Source organism: Vulpes vulpes, chromosome 4, assembly GCF_048418805.1.
Source record: "Vulpes vulpes isolate BD-2025 chromosome 4, VulVul3, whole genome shotgun sequence".
NCBI lineage: Eukaryota > Metazoa > Chordata > Mammalia > Carnivora > Canidae > Vulpes > Vulpes vulpes.
The window spans coordinates 128,093,484-128,115,987 of record NC_132783.1 but is presented as its reverse complement, the minus strand read 5'-3'; the positions used below and the strand labels follow the sequence as shown (position 1 = coordinate 128,115,987).

Here is a 22,504-nt window from a genome sequence, read left to right as displayed (position 1 = left end):
TGACAAAGTATTTTGTCAAAGTATATTTTTGACAAAGCAAATATAAATAGGAAAAGTTACAGCAATGTTGCTCTCTGAATTGGCAAACACAAAATTTCCTCAAGGGAACTAAAGCCATAAATTTAAAAAGTGTACAAACTTTAATATCAGGAATATGTTATTCATCTTTATTCTTAACTGATGAGTAATGTTCCAATGTTCTAGAAATGGAAGTCAATTAGTTGTACTGCCTTGTTATTATTAAAAATGTGTATTTGATAGTGAAAAATAGGAAAAGTCATAAAAATTATGGACAAATCAGAAGTCTGGAAAGGATCTAAGATCCCTGCTTCCTGTAAATCTTGTTAAAATCTTTCCACCAGACATTGTTTTCAGTTTACTTAACAAAATCAAGAAACACTGTGTGATTGCCACTTGATGTGCCTTGCCATATCTTGTACAGTCATTGGGGGTGGGGCATGCTAGGAAAGATAGCACCAATTATTTAAAACAGTAGCATATTGAGTGAGATTGTTCAGCCTTTTAAATTTCAGTCTCACTATGTTCCAGCGGACGGTACAAAATGTCCTATTTGGATGACATTCACAGCCCAGTGTCCATAAACAGCCTCAGAAAATTAAATTCCAGGCTAGTGTGCGTGTGTCCTGAAGTTCTGTGATATTTGACTTGAAGGGAAAATAACTGCAATGTAGTGACAAATCCGAAGTGACAGAAGTAATATATCTTTTTTTAAGATATTTATTTGAGAGAGACAGAGAGAGAGAGAGAGAGAGAGAGAGAGAATGCATGTGAGTGAGAGTAGAGGGCAGAGGGAGGAAAGAGAATCTCAAGCAGGCTCTATGCCCAGTGCGGAGCCCAACGCAGGGCTCAATCCCATGACTTGAGGTACTCTGTATCTTAACTTCAAATTCAATATCCTTAACATCTTCATCAATTAGGGGGAGGAAAAGGGTAATAGACTACAATAGTAAGTGGATAATTATATTGATGATGAGTAGTTAATGGTAAAACATTCTAAATTTCTTTGTCCAATGCATTAAGTAATTGTCTATTAGGTGGAAAGTTTACTTGTATTTCATGGGTGGAGAAATGGAAAAGAAAAGAAAAAAATTAGCAATAAAGTATGGTCCTTGCCCTCCATGAGTTTGTTGGGTAGTGCAAAGTTCTAGGAATTGATATTAAACATTTGTGTATTTGTTGTCGATCGTGACATAGCCTGTGTTCATAACAATATCACACTGAGTAGAAAATAGGGAGAGGAAGAAGAGGGTCCCTGCCTTTAGAATTATTAAAACAAATTGGATGTGAGTGAATAATGCCAACATAGCATTTAAAGGAAAGCAAATTTATTTTAAAATAAATGGTACCTGTAAATTAGGAAAGATTGTTTTATGTAAATATGACTAAAATTTACTTGGCTATGGCAAATTGTGTAGAAGCCAAATAATCTAAAAAAATTAGGTTAGATTTAAAATAAAACTAATGACAAAAATAACAATATTAGCAACTGTAAAAACTATGCATTCCCTAATATAAAAAAAATTATCCTCCCTGAATATTTGCTCAGGTGCCAGTTACTGTACGAGGCCATTTATATACATTACTCTTCTAATTCTTTTTTTTTAGCAAGTGATGACTAAATAACAAATGCTTCTTTCAAAAGTTACCCATTTAAAAAAAATTCCAGTATAGTTAATACAGTATTATTAGTTTCAGTTGTACAAAATAGTGATTCGACAATTCTATATATTACTCAGTGCTCATTATATAAGTGTGTTCTTAATCCCTTTTACACATTTCACCCATCCCCCACCTCCTCCCCTCTGGTAACCATCAGGTTGTTCTCTATAGTAAAGAGTCTATTTCTTGGTTTTCCTCTCTTCCCTCCTACCTTTGTTTGTTTTGTTTCTTAAATTCCATATGTGAGTGAAATCCTCTAGTATTTGTCTTTCTCTGGCTGACTTATTTCACTTGGCATTACCCTCTAGATCCATCTATGTTGTGGCAAATGGCAAGATCTCATAGATTCTTATGGCTGAATAATATTCATTATCTATCGATCATCTATCTATCTATCTATCTAATCTATCTTCTATCATCTATCATTTCTCTCCTTTCTCCATTCATCTTTCTTTTTTTTAAAAAAGAGATTTTATTTATTTATTCATGAGAGACACATACAGAGAGAGAGGCAGAGACATAGGAAGAGGAAGAAGCAGGCTCCATGCAGGGAGTCTGATGTGGGACTGGGTCCCAGGACTCCAGGAACACGCCCTGGGCCAAAGGCAGGCACTAAACTGCTGAGCCACCCAGGGATCCCTGTCCATTCATCTTTCAATGAACACTTTGGTTGCATTCATAATCTGGCCATTGTTTTTGGTGGAGACTTTAAGGTTTTCTATATTTATGGTGTCATGTCATCTGAAAATATTGAAAGTTTTACTTCTTCCTTACCGATTTGGATTCCTTTATTTATTTTTTATTGTTGTTGCCTGATTGCTGTGGCTAGGACTTCCAGTACTAGTGTGAAGAAAAGCAGTGAGAGTGGACATCCTTGTCTTGTCTCTGATTTTAGGGGAAAAGCTTCCACCTTTTAACCATTGAGTATAATGTTAGCTGTGGAATTTTCACATATGGCCTTTATTATGTTGAGCTATTCCCTCTAAACTCACTTTTTTGAGGGCTTTTTTATCATGAGTGGGTGCTGTACCCTGTCGAATGCTTTTTCTGTACCTATTGAAATGATCATATAGTTTCTATCCTTTCTTTTGTAGGTATGATGTATCATCACATTGATTGATTTGTGAATATTGAACCACACTTGCATCTCAAAAATAAGTTCCACTTGATTGTGGTAAATTATTTTTAAAAATATATTGTTGGAATCAGTTTGCTAATAATTTGTTGGGGATTCTTGCATCCATGCTCATTAAAGATATTGGCCTATAGTTCTCTCTCTCTCTTTCTCACTTTCTCTATCTTTTTGAAGTGTCTTTACATGGTTTTGGTATCAAGATAATGCTGGCCTCACAGAATGAGTTTGGAAGCTTTTTGTTTCCCTTCCATTTTTTTGAAATAGTTTGAGAAGAATAGATATTAACTCTTCTTTAATTGTTTGCTAGAATTCACTTGTGAAGCTGTCGGGTCTTGGACTTTTGTTAGGAGTTTATTGATTATTGATTCAATTTTATAATGGTAACAGGTCTGTTCAACTTTCTATTTCTTCCTGGTTCAGTTTTGGGAGGTTATACGTTTCTAGGAATTTATTCATTTCTTCTAGGTTGTCCAATTTGTTACCATATATATATTTTTAATATTCTCTAATAATCTGTTGTATTTATACAGTGTTGGTTATTTCTCCTCTTTTATTTCTAATCTTGTGTCCTTTCTTTCCACCTGCCCTCTGCCTTTGTTGAGTCTAGCTAAAGTTTTATCAATTTTTAGATCTTTTCAAAGTTCTAGCTCCTGGTTTCATTGATCTGTTCTATTGTTCTTTAGTTTCAATTTCACTTATTTCTCCTCTAATTTTTATTATTTCCTTCTTTCTATTGGTTTGGGGTTTTGTTTGTTCTTCCCTTTCTGGTTCCTTTAGGTGTAAGTTTAGCTTATTTATTTGAGATTTTTCTTGCTTCTTGAAGTAGGCCTGTATTGCTATACATTTCCCTTTTAGAACAGCTTTTGCTGCATTCCATGGATTTTGAACCATTGTGTTTTCATTTTCATTACCTCCATGTACTTTTTAAAAATTTCTTCTTTGATTTCTCAGTTGACTCATTCATTGTTTAGTAGCATGTTATTTAATCTCTATGTATTTGTGTTCTTTCCAGATTTTTTCTTGTGGTTGATTCGTACTCATAGCATTGTGGTCAGAAAAGATACATGGTATGACTTCAGTCTTTTTGAATTTTTGTAAGACTTGTTTTGTGGCCTAATATGTGTTCTTTTCAAGTGCAAGTTCCATATGCACTTGAAAAGAATGTGTATTTCGCTGTTTTAGGATGGAATGTTCTGAATATATCTACTAGATCCATCTGGTCCAAAGTGTTATTCAGAGGCATTGTTTCCTTGCTGATTTTCTGTTTGGATGATCTATCCATTGATTTAAGTGGAGTGGTAAGGGGATGCCTGGGTGGCTCAGCAGTTGAGCATCTGCTTTTGGCTCAGGGCATGATCCCGGTCACAGGATCGAGTCTCACATTGGGCTCCCTGTGAGGAGCCTGCTTCTCCCTCTGTCTGTGTCTCTGCCTCTCTCATGAATAAATAAATAAAATCTTTTCTTTAAAAAAGTGGAGTGTTAAGATTCCCTACTATTATTGTATTCCTATCAATTACTTCCTTTATGTTTGTTATTAGCTTTATTTATTTTATTTATGTTCGTTATTAGTTTATTTTATTTATGTTTGTTATTATGTATTTAGGTGCTCCCATGTTCGGTGCATAATTATTTACATTGTTATATCTTATTGTTGAGTTGTTCCCATTATAATTATAAAATGTCCTTCTTGTTACAGCTTTTGTTTGAAAGTTTATTTTGCCCAATGGAGGTATTGCTCTTTGCATGATAGATGCTAATCCATCCTTTCACTTTCAATCTGCTGTGTCCTCAGGTCTGAAATGAGTCTCTTATAGGTAGCAGGTAGCATAGAGATGGGTCTTGTTTTTTTTTTTTTTTTTTTAAATCCATTCCATCACCCTATATCTTTCGGTTGAGCATTTAGTCCATTTACACTCAAAGTAATTTTTTGATATAGATATAGAGATAGATAGATGATAGATAGATAGATAGATAGATAGATAGATAGATAGATACTTATTGCCATTTTGTTACTTGTTTTATGGTTGTTTTTGTAGTTCTGCTCTGTTCCTTTTTTCTCTTGCTCTCTTCTCTCATGACTTGCTGGTTTTCTTTAATGATATTCTTGGATTCCTTTTTATTTAGTTTTTACATATCTATTACCAGTTTCTGATTTGTGGTTACCATTAAGTTTATATATAACATCTTTGCATATAGCAATCTATATTAAGTTGGTAGTCACTTAAGTTCGAACTCATTCTTTACTCCTCCCCTTCTCCCCCCACCACATTTCAGCTATATGATGTCATACTTTACATATTTTTATTTTGTGAATACCTTGATTGATTTTTATAGATATACCTAATTTTACTGCTTATGTGCTTCATACTTTTCTCACTCCTGTGTATAGTCTTTTCTTTCCATTCAGAAAGTCCCCCCTTTAATATTCCTTGAGGGGCTGGTTTAATGGTGGTGAATTCCTTTAACTTTTGGTTGTCTGGGAAACTTTATCTCTCCTTCTATTCTGAATGATAGCCTTGCTGTATAGATTCTTCGTTGAAATTTTTTTTCTTTTTTTTCCTTTCAGCACTTTGAATATATCATGCCACTTTCTTCTCGCTTGCCAAGTTTTTGCTAAAGAATCAGCTGATAGCCTTATAGGGTTTCCCTTGTATGTAACTGTTTTCTTTTTTCTTGCTGCCTTTAAAATTGTCTATTTATCACAACTTATTGCCATTGTAATTACTATATGTCTCGGTGTGGACCTCCATGAATTGATTTTGTTGAGTGTTCCCTGTGCTTTCTTGATCTGGATTTCTGTTTCTTTTCTTAGATTTGGGAAGTTTTCAGCTACTATTTCTTCATACATTTTCTGCCCCCTTTTTCCTCTCTTCTCCTTCTGGGACCTTTATAATACAAATGTTATTATGCTTGATGGTGTCACTGAGTTCCCTAAGTCTATTTTTATTTCTTTTCATTATTTTTTATCTCCTACTCCACTTGATTGCTTTCTATAACTTTGTCTTCCAAGTTACTGATCCATTCTTCTGCTTTCTCTAGGATACTATTTATTCCATCTAGTGTATTTTTTGAAAGATTTTATTTATTTATTCATGAGAGACACAGAGAAAGGCAGAGACATAGGCAGAGGGAGAAGTAGGCTCCCTGCAGGAGCCCCATGCAGGAATTAATCCTGGACCCCAGGATCACACCATGAGTCAAAGGCAGATGCTCAACCACTGAGCAATCCAGGTATCCCTTACACCTTAGCTTGTGTATTTTTAATTGCAGTTATTGGTCTCTTCATCTCTAATTGGTTCTTTTTTATGTTTTCTATCTCATTGTTAAGAGTCTCAGTAACATTCTCCACTCTCTTTTCAAGTCTAGTGAGTATTTTCTTAAAGATTTTATTTATTTATTTATTTACTTATTATTTATTTATTTATTTATTTATTTATTTATTTATTTAAGAGACAGAGAGAGAGAGTCGGAGACATAGGCAGAGGGAGAAGCAAGCTCCTCTCAAGGAGCCCAATGCAGGACTCAATCCCTAGATCCTGGCTCATGCCCTAAGCCAAAGGCTGAAACTCAACTGCTGAGCCACTCAAGCACCCTCCAGGGAGTATTTTTATGACCATTACTTTAAATTATCTATCAGGCATATTACCTATCTCCATTTAATATACCTTACTTGTTCTGATTTTGTCCTATTCTTTCATTTGGGACATCTTCCTCTGTCTCCTCTTTTTGTCTAACTCTCTGTGTCTGTTTCTCTGTGTTAGGAAATTCAGCTACACCCTCTGGTCTTGAAAGTTGTGGCCTTATGAAGAAGATGGCCTGTAGTGCTTTGCAGTGCAATGTCTCCTGTTCATCAGAACCTAGCACTTTGATGGTGTCTCTTATGAGTGTTGTGTGGACCTTACTGTCATGACTAAGCTCTGTTTGCCTTCAATCCAGTTATCTGCAAAGGCTCTCTTTTCCTGCTGTGGGATGAGTTCAGTCTCTGTGTTTTTGGTAGGTCAGACGAGGGCTGCCTTGGGCTTGAGTTGAGTCAGACTAGGCATTTGCCAGGAAGCAGTAGCACAAAACTGCCGGGCAATTTCCCTGTGTTATCTCCTGAGAAGCCTTTGTTGGTGGGTCTAATCAGTCAGTAGTCTAACCAGATGTCTGCCCTTAGCACACAGCTGGGGCTGCAGGGGAGCTGGTGTGTGTGGTTAACTTCCTTTCTCTGTGGGACAAAAGTTACTTTGGAATGGTGCTGGCTCTTGTCCATCTGCTTGCACACTGCCAGATTTGTGGTACAGTTTTGGATAGGCTCTAATCAATGGCATATTGGATGGGGCAGATCTGCAGGAGAACACAGGAGTGGAAGGCATATTGCCAACAAGTTCCATGCTGGTCTGCTACAGGAGACCTGCAGCTGCCTGGGGAATTTCCTTCCAAGGCCTACCAGTTTGGAGTGGGTGTGTCCACAGGAAACTTGGAGGTGGATTGCACAGTGTGTTCAAGGTCTATGCTGGTCTACCTCAGGAAGGTGCCTTCAGCTGCTTGGGAAAATTCCATTCAAGGCTGGTCAGATTGTTGGAGAGAGATCTGCAGAAGTGTGAAAGTTTTGGCACTGAGTTGATTCCTGCAGATGTTCAAGTATCTAAGCAGAGGAGGAGCAGGGGAGGGAAATGACACCTGCCAGCTTTTTGTTCTTGGAGAAGTCTCCCAAAGATCTCTGCCCACCCAGGATGTGCTCTGAGGTTAGTAAATTAATCTCTTTCCTGTATACCCCAGGTGTTTTTCGAACTGTTGCTTTGAAAGTTCCAGTTGCTAAGCTCCTCTGATTGTAAGAACTCATAAATCTAGGCCAAATGTTACAGGGATTAGTCTTCCCTATATGGGTCCCTCATGCCTGGGTGCCTGATGTGGGGTCTGACCCTCCCCCCTCCATATCTGTTGTGTTTTTCCCTCCTGTGGGCAGTCCAGTGAGTCCATTTAGCTCCTGACTGTGTCTCTACCCTTTCTACCCTCTGTAACATGGCCTCTTCCTCTACATTTAGCTGTGGAGAGTTTGTTTTGCCAGTCTGGGTTCATTTTCTGATTTATTTACACTCATGTTGATGTTAACTAGTTGCATCTGTGGGACAAAGTCGGTTTAGTATTTTCTACTCTGCCATCTTCACTGGGCATTTCTACTCTTAATTCTTAAAATTGCTCTGTGGATTTAATGATATTATTATTATTATTATTATTATTATTATTATTACCATTTTACTGGTGGTAAAAACTAAGGCTTGGTATGATCTGGTAACTTTCCCAAATTTATAAGTATTAGATTAGTGGAACAAAATTTTCAGTCTGAACTCCAGAGTTTGTGTTAGATATCTGAATAATTAGCTGGGACACTTTTCACTAGCAAGAAATAAAAGGTCTCTATTTATATGATCATAATATCATAATACTTCACAGTCAACCAAATAGAATATTATGAGTTTTTATTTTTTTTCTATGCAAACAAAACAAAGCACAAAAAGAAACAAAAACAAATAAAAACTAAATTGGTCCCAGGACAGTAATTCTCTATGATGGTCCATGTTATGTTGGGAAAATTAAGTGAAGGAGATGAGATTTTTCTTTAGGTAATTAATGGGGGTGAAGAAGATGAGTTTCTTTTTAGATAATTAAATAAAAGTGACATGGCTTTTATAAGAAGGTGGAACAAGCTTGTTCTGTGATCTTTCTTGCTAAGAAGTTGTTATTTACAAATGTCATTTTGCTCCATTGGGATTCTTCCATCTAAGGGTGAAGTTTGATTTCTCCTTGATATTGTATGGAGTTTATAGGGCTAAATAATCCTGAATCTAGACATTTGAGAAATAAATGTGAGGTTGTACAAGCTGTGTGTGTGGCATTGTTGCCACTCCAAATTCCCTGAGTGTGTATAGTGTCTTGGTGCCAAGTAGGTGATGCTTCTTTTTATCGTCTCCTTCACAGAACTATTGTGTGAAGTCAACTCAGTCAAGGAAAAAAGTATTGACAAAGTAGATGAAGTCTGGTTTATGTAAAGAGATTCTAGATTGAGAGCTCCTGCTTTCTAGTGAGACACTCCTATCCAGGGAATGATTTCACTGTGCTTTGCTGCTAGTGCCCGTTTCATGATGAATCTCCAAAACTAGAGAATGTTCTAGCTTTCACAAAGATTTTCTCAGGATAAACCCAGTTATTGATACAGCTTCCTGGATGTTGTCTTCTATAACCGTAAATAAACTGGCCCTTTCAGGACACAGAGGAGCCTCAACAAACTCACGAAGGTCTCTGGAGGCTCCCTGGGAGCAACTATTATTATAATTTCAGTAACATTAAGGTTTTAAAATGGTTATATTAAATGATTTTTTTAAGTCCCTCTAGCTCTAACATTCTATGAATAAATAGAGTTTGTGGGCAGGCCTGGAAACATGCTCATCACATTTCTCTGGGAAAAAGCATTACAAATCCAAATAGACTCAATTAATGGACTTCTGGAACATAGTTTATTAAAGTTGGGAAGAAACTAAGTGGGAAAGAAACATATAGGTTTTGGAGGAGAACATACTGTGTCCATGTTTGGCAGAGCTCAGAGTCACTTTTTTGCTTCAAATGTTGAAATAAGTACAGGACCCATTTGTTGATCCAAGAGAGCTCTTGAATGCTTTGACTGATTTTGGTGATGAGTTATTTTTTTTCTCTAATTTGATCCTCTTAGCTGACTGTATTATTGTTGCAATTATAATATTCACTCACAAGGGCGGTTATAAAAATAATAGAAGCTGGAAAACTGGCTTCTCATGAGGAAGAACTTAAATATTTTCTCTTATTAAGTATATGATGCTATAAAGGAACTTCAGACTATTCTTGTTGAATTTGAAAGAATGTTTTATAGGTAGATATACAGATTAAACATTTTGTACAAAAAATGAGGACACATAATCAGCTGAACATGAATATTCTTAAAGGACAAAATAGAAAATGATTTTTACTATCCTTGAAAATCGGAGAACCATGAGTATGAAATTTATGAGACACCTTTGAATTTATTTTCTAAGCTTGGGAAATGAGAGTGTGAGATCACTGGTCTAAAAGCTAAGAATGAAACCAAATCTGGTTATGAAAACAAAAGCTTTAACAACTACAGATCTCCTTTAAAGCTTTTTGGGAATAAACCTCACTCTCTTCTTCCTCCTATTCCTTTTCCAATTTTATAAGTCACCAAGAGGTGAAGAGATGAGGCCAGATCCCAAAAGTGAAGCCAGGTAGTGTGTGCTACAAGTTAGTGATGTTCTGGAACTTGGGGAACATGAATGCTGTTAATAAAGTTTGTGAACTGAGATGGCAAGAGCACCCAGCATGGCCAAATCAACCTACCTCGGAGATAGATTATGATACTAGTGATGTGATGAGCTAATGGTAAGAATGCAATAGAGGAACCCAGCCATCATACAATGTATGGTCAATATCCATTAAATTTCCAGCAAATGAAAGATCCTTTATATCAAGGATTCTTAATTGGGATTGTAAGAAGGTAGGTTCATATCCCAGTGGGAGGTCGGGGGGTAGATTATTTAGAATCATGAATTATTTGGGGGATCAGTTTTACACCATATATGGAACTTCAGAAATTCAAATATACATTTAGAGTTGTGTTTTGATTTTTCTGTCCTCCTCCCTTGCCTGTACATTAAAGCAGTAATAATCCTGTGTGTTGGGATGGGAAAAAGAAATTCTGACAACTAGTGTCTTATTTGGAGAGGGAATGTATTTGCGAATAGTTGCTGGAAACAAACTGGTTGGAAAATTTTCCTTTTCTGGATATAAAATTTTAGTCACTCAGGTAGCTTCATAAAATACCTAGTTTCTATACATATACCCACATCCCAACCCAATCCCAAGTTCTTTCTTTCTCTTTCTTTCTTTCTTTCTTTCTTTCTTTCTTTCTTTCCTTCCTTCCTTCCTTCCTTCCTTCCTTCCTTTTTTTAATTGTTGCTTTGAGTATGAAACCAAGGTAACGGTTGAATTCCCCTGGTCCTAGGATCAGTATGACGCTTTATGAGATTTTTATTAATTATCAGAATTTATTCTACCTTGAGGCTGTTTGGATCTGTCCCCTGGTAAAATTTGAAGTCAATGATTTTTTAATAAAATTCCTTCTACAAGACAAAATATTTTCAGTACTAATCATGAATCTCAGTAAACAATACTAGTGACCAGAAAAGAAAATGGAAATTTTTGGTTATTGTACTTCATATATATATTAAATATATTTTATTATGCCGGTAAAAATAGATGAAAAATAAATATATATAACAGCACAGAAAGGGAAAATAATGGTCTAATATTTTTAATAACACAGATTCACTTTTTGAAGAAAGAAAAACTTATAACCACATTTTGGCCTATCACAATAATGAATAATATTACAATATCTGCTTTCAATCCCTAATTTTTGGAAAATTGAAACAACTTCATAGATATTATTTTTCTTTGTGTATTCATGTTCATAGATGGTATAGTTAAATTTTCATTGATATTTACTCATAATTGGTCAAAAAAGCAATTTTTGTTAGTTTTAATTTAAAAATATTTCCTGCACATGCAGCAACAATCATATAAATTTTTAGAAATTAAGACTTATTAAAACTTTACTTTTCAGAACAATATTAGATTTACAGGAAAATTATTAATATGGCACAAAAAGTTCCCTTATATCCACACCCAGTTTCCCTATTAACATCTTGAATGATACACTTTACAAGTAATGGACTGATATATGCATTATTTTTAACTAAAGCCTGTTCTTTATTCAAATTTCATTAGTTTTTTACCCAATGTCTTCTTCCTATTAGGAAAAAAATATGAACATAAAAATGGTGAAGAGATCCAAAAAAATCTCACTTCATAATACCTTCAGGAAATCACAAAACTATCATGTCTGTTTGCAAAGACCAATTCTAGCAACATTCAAATGATATATTCACAAAAATTATAATTTCATTATATTGCTTGGGAACACTTGAGATCACTTCTGATATAACGTATTTCTACTTTTGAACAGTCAGTTTGAAATAAATAATGGTACCTCAGAGATTATCAAATTAAAGAAATAGAAATTGAATTCTTAGTCTTTTGCGACCACCTCATGACCCCAAGTCTGTGTGTGTTGAGGGCTGCAGGTGTAACCGGGATTTCTCCAAATTAACTCTCATGTAGAACACAATGTTTATTAAAAGAGAAGTATTGGGCATCCCGGGTGGCTCAGCGTTTTAGTGCCACCTTCCGCCCAGGGTGTGATCCTGGAGTCCCAGGATCGAGTCCCCTGTCTGGCTCTCTACATGGAGCCTGTTTCTCCCTCTGCCTGTGTCTCTGCCTGTCTCTCTCTCTCTCTGTCTCTCATGAATAAATAAATAAAATCTTAAAAAAAGAGAGAGAGAAGTATTGGACAAATGCTAATTTGTAGCTTATCCATGTATTATTAAATTTCAACAGTACTAAGGAGAGTTGTTTAGATTTAGAACTTAGACCAACAACAAAAAATGTTTTTTTTTTCAAGGATGAGTATTGTGTCCTTTATGTTGTTTAAAATTGCTCATCAAAGCAGACAAATATTTAGTTGGTTTATTGCCTTTAAATCTTCTGCAGAAAATCCCTCATCTCTTTAATGATTGCACCCACCACTCTGCACTTAGCAACTCACTGGGTACATCAGTTCCCACAGCACCGTAGATTCAAATCTCAGCTTCCTTCAACTGTTTTTTATAAGAATCTGTTTAATCTAAGTAAGCATTTTGCAAAGTTTTTCCAGCTTTATTGAAGTATAATTGACAAATAAAATTGTGAGATAATTTTAAAGTATACAATGTGATGGTTTGATATAGGTAAACATTGTGAAAGAGTTCCCCCCATGAAGTTTAATAACAAATCCATCATCCTACATATTTATCTTTTTTGAGAACGTTTAAGTTCTACTCCATTAGCAGATTTCAATTATAAGGTAACAGTGTTATCAGCTATACTCTATGTTTTTCATTAGACCTCAGACCTTACTCATCTTATAGCTGTAAGTTTGTATCCTTTTACAAATGTCTCCTTATCTCCCCCACCTCCACTCTCTGGCAAATGCTTTTTTCTTCTGTTTCTCTGACTTGGGTTTTTTTTTTTTTTTCTAGATACCACATATAAGTGATACCATGTATTTCTCTGTTGGCTTATTTCACTTAGCATAATGCCTTTTGGGTTTATCTGCATTGTTGCATATAACAGGATTTCTTCTTTTCAAGGTATTGATGTCCCACTGTCAAGTTTTTTTTTTTTAAGATTGTATTTATTTATTCATGAGAGATACACACACACACACACACACACACAGGCAGAGGCAGAGACACAGGCAGAGGGAGAAGCAGGCTCCACGCAGGGAGCCCAACATGGGATTCGATCTCAGGTCCCCAGGATCACCCCCTGGGCTGAAGACGGCGCTAAACTGCTGAGCCACCCAGCTGCCCTGTCAAGTTTTTAAAAATGTGCTTATGAGGAGGCTCACGCGGTTAAGTTTCTTGGTGAATCTCCCCACCCTCACCCATCTTTCTCCTTTCCCTCAGAAGCAAAACACAAACCACTCTTGCCCCTGTCACTACATGCACTCTTAGGTGCCTTACCATCTGCCCTTCTCCACCATGGCCGAGATTATCAATGACTTTTTAAAATATCTTCCTCCATCAAAGAAATTCTCATCGGGACTGCCAACAGAATGGTGCTTATCTGTTTCTTTGCATAACTGATTAGGCCATATGTAATTTTTTCCCAAAGAGTGATTAATTTTTTTCCATAGGATTCTAGTTTCTAGAATATTATGTATTTGTAATTGACATCAGTCAAGTTTGTGATTTGTACCTAGAGAAACATCAATACTAAGACATGAAATGGTTCCTCCTTCCTTTTAAGACTGATGTAAACCTAATTCTACATCTTTTCTCACGTGCTTGAAAACCAACATACTTAAAACATTGTTTTTGGTTAAGCCCCTTTATTCACATCTTAGGAAAAGCAAAGGAAGAGCAGACATTAAAAAAAAAAAAAGAGCAGGCATACCTTTAGAAACTCTTTATATATTTATAAGCAAGTATTAATAAATGCTTAGCTGTTTTTTTCCTTTTGACCAGATTATATAACTTTTATGTGTCATACTTCACCTCCTACTTATCATCTTCCAAAACTTTAATCATTCCTTTTACTCTTTTCCTAGCCTTTCTTTAGTTGTATTTATTTGATTATGATTAAATAACAATAATATACACAAATACCTTAATATTTTGGCTGCTTATAATGTTCTATAAACGCATCTTGATCCAGATCACATTGAATTAGTGGGTTCTAATCTGATATAAGTACTTTAAGTGTCTTCCATGCTCCCATTTTGGTTATTTCCTTTATATATCCCATTTCCTGCTTTTGCTGGATGCAGAGCAGGGTGTTTTCTATTTTTGTTTTTAATTTTATTGTTCCCCAAGGCTTCCTTAACTGTGTTTTTCTTGGGTAGACAACATCTTGCCTACAAATATTTAAGGCATGACTAAAGTATACCCACGTGGCACTTGACTTGTTAAATGAGGGTTTTTTTTTTTTAATGAAATATTTGGTTAATAGGTAACAAAGACAATTTTTAATATATCACTCCACAGCCTACTATCTAGAATTTTCTTAGTGGAATATAATTCCATAAATAATCCTTTTCATATTTGTTATTTAATTTATCACATTGTGGATCTTCAAGCTTAGTGGTAATAGCCAGTGAAATGCAATGTTTAAGGAGGTAAATAATGTTATTTGAATGCATTTGAAAGCTTTCTGCTTTACATAAAATGCTTTATTGTATTCTCCCAACTATCATAATATAATAATTCCAATTTAGAGATGAGGGAGTTAGGGTTTATTGATGATCAAAAGCTTGGTCAAGGTTGTATGAGTAAATGATAGTGTTCCTTTCACCTTTTCTCAAGTTAACTTTTTCCTGATTTTTGCAGAGCCCATGAATTCAGAGAGAGAGAGGGAGGGCTCTTTTCCTTTTTTTTTTTCCTCCAAAGATTTATTTGTTTATTTTAGAGAGAGAGCATGAGCAGGAAGGGCAGAGGGAAAGGGAGAGAGAATCTCAAGCAGACTCACCGCTGAGCAAAGAGCCCAACTCAGGGCTCAATTTCAGGACCCCAAGATCGTGACCTGTGCTGAAACAAAGAGTTGGCCACTTAACCAACTGCACCACCCAGGAGATCTCCATTTCCTTTTTTTTCATGAGACCATTAATACTATCCTATGAGGATCCATCATGACCTATGAGCTCAGACGCATTCAGAGTGGTATGGCCGTAGACAGCATGTTAGAATAAGCCGTTCTTCTATTTGTCAAGATTTACCTCATTGAGAGACAATTGGGGCTATTATAGTAATAGTTTTTTTGTTTCAGAACAGGTGTCTAGAGAGCAAACAGCTGGCTCTGTTTTTATCTCTTCTAAGCATTTAATGCTGAAAATTTGGCATTCAGATCTGGGTGCTGCACTTAGAGGGACACTGATTCACTTGTCCAGTAGGGATGGGTGAATGGGTGAATGGTTTTGGAACATGATCTATGAGGAACATCTGAGATTCTCAGAAGAAAATGGGCTGTGGGTGTTATCTCTCGATATTTTTAAAGATTTTATTTATTTATCCATGAGAGACACACAGAGAGAGAGGCAGAGACATGGGCAGAGAAAGAAGCAGGCTCCATGCAGGGATCCTGATGCAGGACTTGATCCCAGGACTCCAGGATCACTCTCTGAGCCGAAGGCAGGCACTCAACCGCTGAGCCACCCAGGCGTTCCTGTCTCTCTGATTTTAAATGTATAAAGTATCGTGATATGAAAGGGAAATTAGACAATCCTGAGTACCCTCAAAAAACAGAACTTTTATTAATGAATGGATGTAAATGGAAGGCAAATTAATTTGAGGAAGAAATTTTGAACTGACAGAGTTGGGCAAAAGGGGGACTTCTCTGAATCATGATGTAGGAAGCTTTTAAGTATTGACAGTATTCACGCAGAATATTTTATACCATGGTCACTGGCCAAGATTGAATTTGTCCCAGTTCAGTGGAATTGAGTTTGAATAGCAAGACTTCTTATATTGTGAGGCAGCATTTGGGGCTCTGAGATGGCTTATTTCCTGTTATAAAGTCTTGTGTTAAGGAATTCATAGTGTCTGTATTCATTTCCTAGGTGTGATATAATGCAGTACCACAAACTAGGTGGCATCACACAACCGAAATTCATTATCTCAGAATTCTAGTGGCTAGAAGTCCAAAATCAAGGTGTTGGACCATGCTCCCACTGAAGTGTGTTGGGGAGAGTATTTCCTTACCTCTTTCAGCTTCTGATGGTTCCCATCAACTGCTGGCATTCATTGGCTTGCAGGCAATCTTTGTCTCTGTTGTCACATGGCATATTTCTTCTCATAATGACATGTCATATTTAATTAAATCCCACTCTGATGAACTCAACTTGACTATATTTAAAAAGACCCTATTCCTAAATAGGTTTGTATTCACAGGCACCAGTGGTTAGGACTTCAATATATATTTTTGGAAGACACAATTCAACCTGTAACAGGGACCCAAGGGAGGCTGACAAACTGCACTTTGGTACTGGCTCTGTCCCTATCATCCTCATTTATGTAGGCAAGTCCATTTATCTCTTGGACCTTCAGTTTCTGCTTCTGTGAAATGAAAGCAGTCACTTTCTCTGGTCATCTGAAAGGGTCTGGTGTGACTATGTAGAGTTGGCACATAGACATGTGATCTCAAAAGCTTCATATGTGGGTAACTTTACTGCAACTCTAGATATGTGTGTCTCCAAACTAACTTGTTTTTTTCTTTTGAGCATGATTAAAGCATGGACTGTTTAATTTCCAACTGGTATGAAAAATCTCATGAACATTTAGCAACAAAAGGCCAAAAGGCAGGATCTGCAAAGAGAACATGAGAAACAGCACAGATTTATTTCATTTTGCAGGAGTCTGAGAAAATGAACTAACTTAGTCAACACAATCTACCCAGTCCACATGAGGAAAAGAAAAACACAAGGAAACTGTTTTAAGAATTTATTCTAAGATTTATGATCTAATTTTTCACTGTGACAGTCACTTTGTTCCCACAACATCCTATTCAAAGACTTTCTGGTGACCTAAATCTGTCATTTTCTCTTAACAGGCCCTTGTTTTCCATCCTGTCCCTGATTTCCAGCCGCTTTCTGTGCTCACTGTTGATTACTGTCAGTGATAATTTGGGGAGGCATGCAACATGTTTCCAAACAAAGGGATGAATGGTCTGGCATTTGAGGAAGGACTAAAAAAAGACCTTTCAGTCTGGAACCATATAAGCTGGGAGGGTGTGTTCTCAAAGGCTTAAAGTAATGGATATAGACTGAGAATGGCAAAAACGATCTTGAAAAAGAAGAACACAGTTGAAGGACTCATACTTCCTGGCTTTAAAACTTATTACAAAGCTATAGCCATCAAGATGGTATGGCACTAGAATAGACATAGAGCTTAATGGAACAGAATTAGAGTCCAGAAGTAAACTCTTATATCATGGTAAATTTATTTTCAACAAAAGTGCTGAGACAATTCAAAGGGCAAAAGAATCGTCTTTTTAACAAATGGTACTCGCGGGAACAATGGAATGTCCACATGCAAAAGAGTGAGATTGGAGCTCTTCCTCACACCATTTACAAAAATGGGCTCAAAATGGATCATTGACCTAAATGTAAGAGCTAATCTAGAAAGCTCTTAGAAGAAAACAGGAATAAGCCCTAGCGACCTTCAGGTAGGCAATGGTTTTTTTGATAGCACACCAAAAGCACAAGGCCTGAAAGAAAAAATAGATAAGTGGACTTCTTCAAAATAAAACACTTTTGTGCTACAAATGATACCCACAAGAAATGAAGAGACAGCCTATATGGGAGGAGATATTTATAAATCATGTCTGATAAGACACTTGTAGCCAGGCTATATGCAAAAAAACAAAACAAAACAAAACAAAAAAACTCTGACAACTCAATAATGTACGGGCATGTAGTCCAATTTAAAAGTAAGCAAACAGGCAGTCCGGTGGCTCAGCGGTTTAGCGCCGCCTTCAGCCGAGGGCATGATCCTGGAGACCTGGGATGGAGTCCCACATCAGGCTCCCTGCATGGGGCCTGCTTCTCTCTCTGCCCATGTCTCTACCTCTCTCTCTCTCTCTGTCTCTAATAAATAAATAAAATCTTAAAAAAAAGGTAAGCAAAAAATTTGAATAGACTCTTATCCCAAAAATATATACCAAATGACCAATAAGTACATGATAAGATGTGTCATTAGTCAGTAGGGAAATGCCAGTCAAAGCTATAGTGAGTTGCCACATTACACTCACCAGGGGAGCTGTTATAAAAAAGATGAAAGGCGAGCTTAGTGAGAAGGGGAGGTGGCAGAGAGGCCTGAGCCCTGATGATCAAGGATGATTTCACTGGTCGTAAGGATATTATGCTGGAGACAGATGAGTAGAAACAGAGACAGAAGTTCCAGCCAGCCTCCTGAGGCCAACACAAATACCCAGAGTATGAGTCATCAATCAGACACCCTCCACATGCCCTGTGACAGTCAGGCAGAAACATGAGAGACCCAGCAAGAATTATCTCCTGACAGTATATTGTGATCTTGCTAAATTCACTTTATTAGCCCTAGTAGGATGTGGGAACTTTGGAATATACAGACATGTTGCCTGGGGGTAAAGATGATTTTCCTTCTTCCTTTCCATATATATGTCTCTTACTTTTCTTTTCTAAGGATGAGCCTAGAGCCTAGAACTTCCAGTATAATGCTGAATAAAAAAAGTGAAAGGGTATTCTTGTCTAGCTCTCAATCTTTGCAGGATTGGGTTCAGTGTCTCATGCTCAAGGACAATATTACTGTATTTTATACTGTCCTTTACCAGATAGAAGTCTCCTTCTGTTCTTAGTTTGCTGAGAGTTTTATCATGAATGGGGGTTCAATTTTAACAATATCTTTACCTGTGTCTCTAGAAATGATATAATTTTTCTATTTTAATTATTAATGTAGCAAATTGCATTTGTTTTCACAAAAATGTTAAACTACCTGTATATTTCTGCAGTAAGCCCCATTTGGTCATGATGCACTATTCTTTATATATTGTTGAATTTGATTTGATATTTTATTATTAGTTTTGCATCCATTTTCATAAAGAATATTGTTCTATAATTTTTCTTTGTCTAATACGTAGTTGGTTTAGGTATTGGTAATTTGGGCCCCATAAATATATTAAGTATTCCTTCCTCAGTTTTCTGAAAGTTTATGTCAAATGATTTTTTCTAAAATTTTTAAATATTTGGTAAAATTCACCTGTAGACTGCTCCCTTCCCCCACCCCCCCACCCCCCCAAGGAAAAGAACAGTAAGGAGTGTTGACAAGCAGGTGGAGAAGTTGAAACCCTCCATACATGGCTAATTGCAGAGCGAAATCGTATAGCCACTTTGAAAAATGGCTTGACAGTTTCTCAAAATAGAATTGCTTTATGACTCAGTCATTCCACTCCTAGGGATGTATCCCAAGAGAATTAAAAACATATGTTCAGACAAAAACTTGTGCATGAACATTCACAACAGCATTAGTCATAGTAACCTCAAGCTGGAAGCAACCCAAAAGTCTACAATTGCTGGATAAATAAACAAAATGTGGTATAGCTATATGATTACAAGTTACTTAAATTGAATGTGGTAGGTGAGAATGACGTAGTGATAACATGCTACAACATGAATGAACCTTGAAAACATTATGATAACTGAAAAAAGCCAATTATCGGGATGCCTGGGTGGCTCAGCAGTTGGGTGCCTTCCTTCGGCTCAGGTCATAATCTGGTGATCCGGGATCGAGTCCCACATCCTGCTCCCTGCGAGGAGCCTGCTTCTCCCTCTGCCTATGTCTCTGCAGTCTGTGCCTCTCATGAATAAATAAATAGATCTTTAGAAAAAAAAAGGAGGCAATTATGAAGACCACATACTGTATGATTCAACCTGTATGGAGTGTGCAGAGTGGGCAAATGTATAGAGACAGAAAGTGGATTTGTGCTTGGCTGAAGCTGGTGGGGATAAGGGTTGGTAATGGCTGATGGGGACAGAATTTCCCTTCGGGTTAATGAAAATACTCTAAAATTAGATGATGATCACCCAACTCTGTTAATGCACTAAAATCTGTGCCATTGCATATTTTAAATAGGTGAACTGTATAATGTGTGAATTTCATCTCAATGAAGCTTTTGTAATATACCATGGTAAAAAAAAAAAAGTAGCATATGGTATTTACAGGAAGGAAAATGAAGAAATAATATGCAAACTGAGTTCTGAAAACTGTTTAGGAATTAATTAAGGTAAAGAGTGAAAGGAAGAATCTAATAGGCGAGGCAACAGTGTAGACAATTCCTACCTTAGGAAAGATTGTACTGAAGAAGGCTCCGGTGACTCAGAACGCTGAGTCCCCACCCTGATATTTCTGCCCTGTGTAGTCTCCTCCCGCTGAGTGTGAGGGAGACCTATGGCTTACTTTCAGCCAACAGAATATGACAAAGGTGAAGAGATTTCTAGATGCAGTTGAAGTCCCAAATCAGTTAATTTGAGTTAATCAAAGTGAAATTATCCTGAAATGGGCCTGACTTAATTAGATAAAAACTCATAACAGAGGGCCTGGGGACTCTCTAGGACAGAGATTCTCTCTGTGTTGCTGTCTTTGAGGAAGCAAACCAGCGTGTTGCGAGAAAGCCTCTGGAGAGAGCCTTTGTGGCACAGAATTGGAGGTGGCCTCTAGGAACTGAGAATATTTCTCATACCAAAACCAGCAAGAAAATAGGGATCTTACTCTAGATGCAAGGAAATAGATTTTGCCAACAGCACAAATGAGATTGGAAATTGTTTCTTTCCCAGCTGATGCTGTAGATAAAAATGCAGCCTGGCTGACCCCTTGACTGTGGCCTGGTGAGACCTGAAGTCAGGGGGCCCATTTAAGGAACGATTATAGTCCTGGCCCACAGGAATTTTGAGACAATATATGTGCGTGTGGTTGCAAGCCTCTAAATTTGTGGTAACTTTTATGCAGCAAATAAAACAGAGTAGTGGTGCTAGAGCTGTACGAATGGGGTGATGGCAAGTAGGGGGTATGGGAGTGTGGGGGAATGGAACAAAACATTCTAGAGAGGGACATGGTCAGATCAAGGAATCTCTTATTTTACAGGTGAGTGAGAAACCGCAGCTGGCTTCTGAATAGGTGATATGATATGATTCAAGGAAAAATGTAAAAAGATCTCTCTGGCAGTTTTCTAGAGAATGGATTGGAGATGGGCAAGATAGAAGTCATGCATGGTTAGAATACTCATAATTCCAATGAGGGATTTTATTAGGTGATAACTTCTAAGGTAGGACAATGAGCTGAGAAGGAGGAAAGCTTTGTGTGAACTGACTGAGTGCAGGTTAAGGTGGATATTCAAAGCTGGGACTATTTGGGATTCATTTTACTGAAGACAACTGTTTTTTTTTTCTTTTAGATTTTATTTATTTGAGACACACAGAGAGAGACAGAGACATAGGCAGAGGCAGAAGCAGGCTCCCTGCGGGAAGCCTGGTGAAGGAATCAATCCCAGGATCCCGGGATCACGACCTGAGCTGAAGGTCAATGCTCAACCACTGAGACACCCAGGAGTCCAACTATGCTTTCTATTATTAAGAATTGTGAGTCTGTATTTTTCAGTTGGATGTCTCTTTCCAAAGGCATCCAAGACCTCTTAAAGGGAATCTTCCCTGGCACCATCCCAGGCCCCATCTCCCCGGTGTCACTCTATCCACCACCTTTCTCTCTTGAAATGGCTCCTTTTCTTATACCTGGTCCACAATGTGGCTTTTCTGCCTCTTTCTCTATGAACCTTCTTCATTATGTCCCTCCCTGGCTCCTCTTAGTCTTTCTACCACTAGCTGTGGACAAGTATCAACATTTTCCAAGCCACTATTGTAGAATTTTGAGGCATCTTTAACTTTTCCCATCCCCTATTTCTGATATCAAGGTTTCCTGATGATACTTCCATATTTTGCAGTCACATTTTGGAAAGGAACGAGAAGTCATAATTCTAGTTAAACAATCTTTGTTTTACAGATAAGGACTCTGAGCCTAGTGAGGCAAATCAAGCTTTTCCATTTTTTTTTTTTAATCTCCATGGGTAATCATTTCAAGCTAATCTATTACCTCTTATTTGGATTGTTGTCATAGATTCCCATCCTGTATGCCAATCTTCCTGAAATTCTTCTTTAGCTATTTGTTAATTAATCTATTAAAATGTTATTAACTCATTTAATAAATACTTCTTGAATATTCCTATTGTTCTACCCATGTTCTAAGCTCTGGAATAAACATGACAGAGGTGGAGTACCCATGCTGCATTGTTTATTTTTCAACTTCTTATACAGGAGACAAATGACCAAGAAATAAAAACAACAAAAAAATGTATGTGTCCCTGGGTGAGAAAGAGATGTTAGGCAATGCTATGAAGACCACCAAAGCAGAGTACAAAAGTATAGAATGATAGAATCCCTGTTTGAGGAATATGCTGAACTGTGCAAGAATGAAATGAGGG

General features: G+C 36.9%; 1 long non-coding RNA gene across 1 annotated transcript in view; it reads left to right on the top strand.

Annotated features, from left to right (window-relative positions):
- Positions 1–22,252, top strand: part of LOC112933517 (uncharacterized) — an 80,974-nt gene extending 58,722 nt beyond the window's left edge. Inside the window, exon 4 of the long non-coding RNA XR_012001277.1 lies at positions 21,425–22,252. This is a non-coding gene — a long non-coding RNA (uncharacterized lncRNA). The remainder of the gene's footprint in view (positions 1–21,424) is intronic.
- The last annotated feature ends 252 nt before the right edge of the window (positions 22,253–22,504 follow it).